Genomic DNA, 8,919 nt, shown 5'->3' with positions numbered 1-8,919 from the left:
AGACCAAGCACCTGCCAACCAAATCCAAGCAAAGGTGAGCACCAGAGACAACACAATCCAGCTGTCACTTGTCCACTGTAAAAGACACCAACCCCAAGAGTAGCCTGGGTGTAGCAGGAACACAGAATTGAAGTACCAAGGCCATAAAACATCAGCTGAGGGGAAATAGCCAAGTTAGAAAGAAAGCTGTCAAAAAGCTAGGTGTGGTGGCGCACACCAGCTATCCCAACACACAGGAGGCTAGGACAGGAGATCGACCATAAGTTCAAAGCCAGGCTGGACGACATAGTGAGTTCAACCCAAGGCAGTCTGGATCGCACAGTGAGACTCAAAATAGCAAAAGAAAAAATGAAATAAAAAAGGAAAAGAAAAGAAAAAGAGATAGGGCTGGGAGATTTATCAATAGATCTTTACCACTCTATGAAAGTATAAAAAACCTGAGTTTGAATCCCCAGGACCCATGAGAAAAAACCAGGCATGGGTAATGTCTGTGTTGCTAGGACCCTGCTGTGAGATGGGAGTTGGAGACAGGAGAATCCCAGAAGCTCTGGAGACAGCTAAGCTGACATGTGCAGTAGCGAACAACAAGAGACCCTGTCTCAAGATAGAAGTAAGGATTCATTTGACTCTGACCTCCATATATGTGTGATATGACGGGTGCACCCACATGCATGTGCCTGCATACACATGTGCGCGCGCACACACACACACACAAACATACACACACCCCATATACACATACACACCACACACGCACACACACACCACATATACACACACACATACACACACACCACACACATACACACACACATACATGCACACATACCACACATGTACACACACCACACATGCATGCACACCACACATGCACGCACACATACACACCACACGTACACACACACACATACCACACACGTACACACACCCCACATACACACACACCACATATACACACACATACACACACACCACACACGTACACACACCCCACATACACACACACCATATATACACACCCACATACACACACACCACATATACACACACATACAGACACACCACACACGTACATACACCCCACATACACACACACCATATATACACACACACCACACACGTACACACACATATACCACACACATACACACACCCCACATGCACACACACACACACACCACATATACACACCCACATACACACACACCGCATACTCATACACACACATCACATACACACACACATACCACACACACACACCACATATACACACAAAAGAGAAATGGGAGAAGGAAGGCAAATAAGTCACAAGGAAGGGCTTCCTGGCACTATCAGGTGCCAACTCAGAAGTGACTTTCTGAGAGCCCAGTCTACTACTTATGTCTGATATCCGAAGGGTGATTGGGATGGCCACCCTTCTGGGTTGTGTTGCCCCAGCTTGAACATTAGGCTGTAGAGAGACCCAGAGTATGAAAGCATGGTTGCAATGTCACCAAGGCCCCAGTGGTTAAAGGACTGGTATCATTAGTCACTCCATACTGGACCTTCAGTCCCAGTGGGTACAAGGAACACTAGGTGATCCAACCTGGCTCACTAAGGAGAGGAATGAAGAAAGAGAGACACAACATGGAAAGGAAGACCAGGGGGAAGATCCTTGTGGACACCACGGTAGACCCTGCCCTTGAGTTCTACTTACTGCCAGGGATAGTTTAAGCCCCTCTGCAGCTCAGGCGTGCCCTTTACTGTAACAGCCACACCAAGCACCAGCCTCTGTTTAATTCTGTCTGTTCCTGGACCACCACCAACTATAATGTATAACTACAGGTGTGCAGAGACCCAATGGATACAGTAGTCTTGCTGGCCTAGGCTAGCCAGTATGGGCTATACCCCAACCAAGCCTCCTATACTCTTCTAACACTCAAAGGAAGCAGTTGGCCAGTCTCCGACCTCTGCTAACTGCATGCCCACCCCAACTCCAGGCTGTGGCACCTGTGTCCAAGCTAGGTCACCAGATCCAGAAACACAGCCCTTGGTGCTGTCCTCTTCCCCAGCACCATTCTTGGCTCCCACAGGCAACCTCACTAGGACAGGGCAAGCCCAGCGGAGCACACATAGCCCTCTGAGGACGCTTCCTTCCCAGCCAACTGCTGACTCCCTGGAACACACTCATGCTGTTGTAGGTGACCCACAGCAAATGCATTAGCATAGAGCATGCCAAGAATGTTCATCAAGAAGGGGTTGGAAAATGTGGGGTGCCCATAGTGAACTAGTACTTGACAAAAAAGGAAATGGCACCAGGCTAAGGCCATGATGGAAAGTCAAACAAGCCAATCTCAGACAGATAAGAGCCACATGGCTCCATTCTGAGAAATCCAACATGATCAAGTCAGACGTTTGTAAGATTGCAATGGTGGGCAGTAGAAGTAGGCATGTGCTTTAGGAGTCTACTATAGGCCACTGTAGTCGCAGCTGGTAATTGGCCATGAATGACACTGGAAGTATTATGAGCTTTGTGTGTGGCTTTTCTCATTGCTGCCACCTAGTACTAAGCCAAGGTGAACTTAAAAGAGGAAGAGGTTTTACTGTAGCTCAGTTTCACAGCAGAGTGGGGGAGGGGGGAGCATGAGGGCTAGGGCTCGAGGACAAGATGTTCACACCCAAGCCTGCAGGAGACGTTTCGCACCAAAACCATTATACTTAGAATCTGTTAAGAGGCCCGACATCCAGAAAAGTGCTCTCACCCACCATAAAAATAAAGGCAAAAATAGAAAAGAGCCCATCTGGTTGTTCTGATGGAGAAGCCCATGCTTTTCTCACCTGAGACCTAGGCAAGGTGATGGTGAAAGATTCAGGTGAAACCTCCGCCCAGTAGGGAGTGCTCCTTACCACAGGATGCCTTTTTACCTTTTCACTTCACATAATAACACGTTCTACCGATCTCAGTATCGAGACAAGGTCCTATTCTGCAGCCCCTGACATATTTAGTATTGAGACACTGTCATATTCTGGATGCCACGTAGGTCCAGAACATATTATATAGCCCAGCCTGAACTCAAAGCAATCTTCCTGCCTCAAACTCCAGGGGGTGTGAGCCACCACGTTCAGTAATAATTTTTAAAATTTTCATAGCATTGTTCATTCTCCTGGATTTTGAAATCACAAAGAATACAAACTTTGATACCCAAACCTCAAACCTTGAACAGACTGGCTGACCGCCATCAGCCGCTACTAGGATCAGATTGTGGGTGGTAGATTCTTATGAGAAACGGGAGAGGCAGAGCAGCAAAAGCCACTAATGACAGGTTCTCTGTTCCATCAGGACTCAGCCAACATCCACCGTCTCCTCTCCAAACCACAAAGCTTACTTACCTATTTTTTGAACTAGCTGTGGTGGCTTATATATGGCTGACTATTCTCTTTTAGACTAGGGTCAGATCAGTGGCTACGGCATTTCCTTATAGTCACAGAACTTGGTTCTGACTGGGCAGCCCCCAGGAAGAGACCCCCACAGGCACAGAAACCACAGGGACCCATGTGGGCTTGGCCAGCGCTCTTCCTGCAGAAAACACTCTAATGTCTTCCGTGTTTGTGTGCCTCAAAGCTTGGCAACAAGAAAGTAAACAAGACTGCTAGTCCCACCAGTGTAAAGTGAAATTCTGCAGGCGATCGCTGTAAGGGTTTAAGTTCACAGCCACACGTTGGCTTCCTGAGAAGAGAGGGCCAAGGCCTTGTGCCCTGTGTTTTAATTCTGTATCTTGATGGAAAGAGGACCCTGTCCTTCACTCCACCCACAGGGCAAGCTGGAAGCACTCCCTCCCGCAATTCTGCAATTCTGCTCTCTAGCTCTCCAGCTTAGGCCCCACAACCGAGGCCAGAGCTTTTTCTGGTGCCCTGCTGTTCTGCTAGAGAGCACCCAGATCTGAATGTTTCACCATCAGCTTGCTGTATTTGCAGGCAGTCGGCAAAGCGGGCTTTGCGCGTTTCACCACCTTGTGGAGAAAGCCTGAATCTAGCTGGGAAGCAGAAGGTTTTTGGATTTGGGTTTTTTTTTTTTAACCCCAACTATTATTATTATTTTTTTAAATAGGCAAGGTCAAATGGATAGGCATATATCCCTTTCCTAAGGAAACTGCCCAGGCCAGCGTCCTCTCACCTACTCCCAAACGCAAGCAAATGGTAATTCGGTGGCCTTGCATATCCTCAGCATGGGTCCCACTGCTGTGCGTTCATCCCGGAAACGGGAACATGGGAAAAATTTGAACCATCTGCCAAAAAATAAAAATCTAAAAAGGCTCGGCAGCACCATCCTGGAGGAGGTACTGTTAAGACGACGAGTCCCTGGCGGCGGCGGCGCACCTGCGTGTCCACACCCAGCGCAGCGTCACCGGCAGCTCCCAAGGCCTGCGCTGGGCTGGCCCTACTCCCACACACCGCGGGAAACCGGCGAGGTGAAATAAACGGCCAGTGGAACGCGAAAAATCTCCCAGAGAGGCAAAAACCCCAACTCTGGCAAGGCCTCCGGACCCCGGATCACCAGGGGGAGTGGAGCAAGCCCCGCCACCCTGCTCCATCCCGGCGCCACCCCGAGAGTCGCTACCCTGCGCCATCCCATACACCCTGGGCGTCGCCACCCTTTTCTATTCCGGTGCCATCTCCGCTACCCTGGGCGTCACCACCTCGCTCCATTCTGGTGTCATCCCCGGCACCCCAATGCACCTCCAGTCCGCAGCGCAGGGCACCCGCCAGCCCTGAATACTCAGTGCCAGGAGCCGGTGGAGCGAAAAGAGCCCTGCAGAGCGCGTCCCTCATCCCCTCCCGGGTCAGCTGTAGGGTGCGTGGGATCCTGAGGATCCCACCTCTGCTCACCAAGGTTCCCCTCGATCAGGCTTCTGGCGGCGGCGTCCGACGGCCGGGCTCAGCCATCGCAGTGGCGCGGCGGGCGGGGACCGCGCGTCACCACCGGCAGCGCCCCGAACCCCGGCCCGCCCCTGCGGGCGCTCCAGCCCGCGCCGGCCCAGCGTCGCCTGCCCCCTGGCTTCCCCAGATTGCGGTGCTTATTACTTTAAGAAATAAGTCTTGGGTCCCTTAAAGTGAGAAACGACATTGCCGAAGATGACCCTGGTGATTTAGAGGACCCCGCTGTGCCGGGTGGGGATCTAAAATCCAGCCAGGTTAAATGTGCTTGCGGGTCGCCCAGGGCCACGCGCCTACGAGGGACTATCCATGGTAGGAATCACTCACCCTCAATGCGTGCTGGATGTGAGCAGCCATGAGCAGCGCCCGCGAGTTGCACGTGGGTGTCCCAACCCTTAACCCCTTGCTTCCCGGCTCCAAAAGCTGCTTTCCAGGGCTCTGTAGGGAGAGAAATATTTTCAGGCTTCAGGGAACAAATGTTATTCCTGATCCCAAGACTTACAGTTCTGTCCTCCCTGCTTCTCTTTGCCTCTGCTCCTTCCTATACTGGACATGGAACCTAGGGCCAGGTGCTCTGTCAATAAATTGTATCTCAGCCCTCTTGTTCCCTCACCTCACCTTTTTGTTTGTTTGTTTGTTTGTTTGCTTGTTTGTTTTCTCCTGTGATAGTGCGTTCTAGTTTTATTTCCGCTGCTGTAATAAAGTCCCTGATGAAAAGTAACTTAGGGAACAAGTACGTATATTTCAGCATGCAGTTCCAGGTTGCAGCCTATCACTGTGGGAAAGTCAGGGCAGGAACTTCGAACAGCTCATTGCACATACCTGCAGTCAAGAGCTGAGAGAAATGAATGCTCTCACTTGCTTACTCGCTTGTGTTCAGCTCCATTTCTTCACTTGAAGAGGGGGGTGAGGGAGGTTGGAGGGGTGGGTTCCCCACACATAGGGTGGGGTCATATCACATCAATTCATTACTTCCTCACAGAAATGCTCACAGGCCTTGCCCCTTGTAAATGAACTCTCAGTAAGACTCTCTCCCCAGGTGACTCTATCTAGGTTGTGCCAAAAGACAATTAAAGGTAATCATCACATCCGGACTTTGTGGTGCATGCCTCTAATCCCAGCGCTTGGGAGGCTGAGCATGGGCAGAACTCTCTGAGTTCAAGGCCAGCCTGGTTTACATAGAGAGTTCCAGGGGAGCCAGGGCTACATAATAAAACCCTGCAACCAAGCAAACCTAACCATTGCTTAGGATCCTTGGGTGTTCTGAAACTTACTGTATATTAACCAGGCTGGCCTCAGCTTATAATGAGCTCCTGACTGCGTCTGCCTCCAAAGGGCTAGAATTACAGACACACTAACAACTGGCTACTCCTCTTCCTCTTCCTCCTGCTACTCCCCTCCTTCCTCCTCCTTTTAATCTTGTGACAGGTTTCCCTCTCTTCCTCTGGCTATGTAGCCAGGCAGCTCTTGAATTTGTAATATTCTCACCTCAGCCTTCCGAGCAGCTGAGATTTCAGGTCTATACCGCCATGCTGGGTTTCCTTCTCATTTCTAAGTGTGTCCAGGCAATGGTGGCACAGTCCCAGCCCAGAAGGCTGCGGCCGGAAGACTGTCGGAGGTCAGCCTGGGCTACATGGTGAATATCAGACTAGCACAGTAAGATTCTGTCTCTAAAGAGAACAACAAGAAACCTCACAGAATACGTAAGTATCTTGTCTGGGCTTTCACACGACAGAGAGAGTTCTGAACAGCTGGAGGGTTGACTGACAGGGTAGATAGATGCAGGAAGAGGGTGAACAGCTCCATTCCGGTAGCCCACGATCCAGCAGACTACACCATGTAGTATGCTTGTGCACATGAACATGCGTGCACCCGCACACACGCACACAAACACGCACACAAGCAAGTGGGGGGAGAGGGGGTGTGTAAGGTGAAGGGGTCTCCAGGTAACAGCTCTAAGTGACAATACCAGTGTGAGATCAGTGAACTGAAAAAGAAAATCATATCCAGAATAAGGGTCTTTCCCAGTGAAGTCAGCTCATTGCTGGCTCCCCGAGGTATGGGATGGGGCCACGTTGCAGACCAGGTGGAGAGCTCCGGTCCTGTCATGTGGCTTTGAGCCTGAGCCAACCACCCAGGCAGACTCGTCTGTCCCCTGGCTCTACTTCTCATACTTCTGCCAACTTGCTTTTAGGGACCTTCTCATAAAACTGTTACTGCAGGTGGAAGGACCAGGAGGGGGAGCGGGAAAGCAAATGCACTCAGAGGGACGCTGCCCGTGCCATGAAATGAAGATGTGCCCAAGAGAACTCTTCTGGGTATGACAGAGTCTAATGGAGCCAAACTGGCCTAGGACTTACAGGTAGCTGAGGCTGATACTGAATTTCTGATCTTGCCTCAAGTGCTGAGATAAAAAGAATGTCATGAGCCACCATACCGAGCTCCTTTAGTTTTTAAAATTTTTATTTGAAACAGATTTCCCCGTAGCTCAGGCTGACCTTGAACTTGCTGTATAACTGAGGCTAACCTTGAAATCCTGATCTTCCTGCCTCTACCTCCGGAGGACTGGGATTGACCAAGCACATCCAAATGGAAGCAGCCTTGTACTAATTTGTTTATTGGAGTGTTTGAATTATATCAAAATCATAGACACATTCGAAAAGTCACAAGCTATCTCAGTTTCATTGGCTGTAACTGACCAAGTAGTCTTGACTTTGTTTGCTAGCCAGCCATTGCTAAATCACAGGTTCATGCCAATCTTTTCTTAAAGGTTTATTTTATTATGTGTGTGTGTGCGTGTGTGTGTGTTCGTGTGTGTGTGCGAGTGTGTGAGTGTGTGTGTGAGTGTGTGTGCGAGTGTGTGAGTGTGTGTGTGCGTGTGCGTGTGTGTGTGTGCGTGTGCGAGTGTGTTCGTGTGTGTGTGTGTGTGTGTGTGTGTTAATATGCAGAAGCTAGAGCATACTGCAGCTGGAGTTACAGGTGTTTGTGAGCTGTGCGATGTGGGTGCTGGGAATCATAACTCAGGTCTTCTGAAAGAGCGGCAGGGGGTGTCGTAACTACTGAGCCAGCTCTCCAGCCCTTTGCATTCTAATTTTTAATTTCTAATATTACTCTCCAGATTACATTGTACTTCACACAATGGGGTGATGAGAAGCAGCGATATAGGCTCGGTCACAGGGAACCGTCGGTAGGATCCAGGTAAGAAGCCTCGCTAACCTGTGGGCACAAAGCTACTCAGGTACAGTAGTGTCAGGGGCAGCTCTGGTGACAGGTTTTCAGGCTACAGTTGGATTAGCGTGGGCCACACGTCAGGAGACACACTTGGACTGGAGCCTGGGGACGGAGGCAGGAGTCCTTTCCTCTGACAAGTCCTTTCCTCATGGGCAAGGCTCATGAAACCGACCCGTCTCTCCTTCTGCATCTTGGTACTGGGGCGCTTCCTCTGTTCTAGTCCTGGTAACAGGCTCGCATCTGCTGCGGCTGATAAGCTCGTGTGTCTCGAATTTCTGGCATAATGTGGTATACTTTCAGGTATCCATATTGATCGACACAAAGAAGTTATTTACCAATCTGTGTCTTCTGCTTTGCTAACAGATGGTGGCGATCTCTTGGGTAAACAGGATGCACGGAATTAGTCTTCCTTGGCATTTATACTCAAAGTGAACTAACTCGGGTCAAGGCTGTTGCTTTAGAAAGCAGAATAATTCAAAGCGAGGCACATTCCTCACGTTATAGATAGATTCACACCTCTCTTAAAAACACAGCGCAGACTAGCTGATGAGCTCAGACAACAGGAAGTCACCATCCACAGTTCTGGAGACTGAGAGTCCAAGGTCAAATGCTGATGGGATTCATTTCTCTTGAGACCTCTTTCTTCAGCTTGCACATGGCCATCTTCTTGCTATGTCCTCAAATAGGGTTTTGGTTTCTCTGTGTAGGCATGGCTATTCTGGAACTCACTCTGTAGACCAGGGTGACCTCAAACTCAGAGATCCACTTGCCTCT

General features: G+C 49.9%; 1 protein-coding gene across 50 annotated transcripts in view; it reads right to left on the bottom strand.

Annotated features, from left to right (window-relative positions):
- Nucleotides 1–5,318, bottom strand: part of Jakmip3 (janus kinase and microtubule interacting protein 3) — a 127,951-nt gene extending 122,633 nt beyond the window's left edge. For 27 of the 50 annotated variants that reach the window (XM_063269605.1, XM_063269608.1, XM_063269614.1 and 24 more), the window contains exon 1: nucleotides 4,154–4,461. The gene's annotated coding sequence lies outside the window, so the exon portion shown is untranslated. Of the gene's footprint in view, nucleotides 1–4,153; nucleotides 4,462–4,866; nucleotides 5,002–5,241 lie in introns of those variants that run through there. The other 23 variants (XM_063269555.1, XM_063269559.1, XM_063269565.1 and 20 more) reach the window with 10 other exon arrangements.
- Between the last annotated feature and the right edge of the window lie 3,601 nt (nucleotides 5,319–8,919).

This window comes from Rattus norvegicus, chromosome 1, assembly GCF_036323735.1.
Source record: "Rattus norvegicus strain BN/NHsdMcwi chromosome 1, GRCr8, whole genome shotgun sequence".
In the NCBI taxonomy this organism is placed as follows: domain Eukaryota; kingdom Metazoa; phylum Chordata; class Mammalia; order Rodentia; family Muridae; genus Rattus; species Rattus norvegicus.
This window is presented reverse-complemented; position numbering and strand designations above follow the sequence as displayed.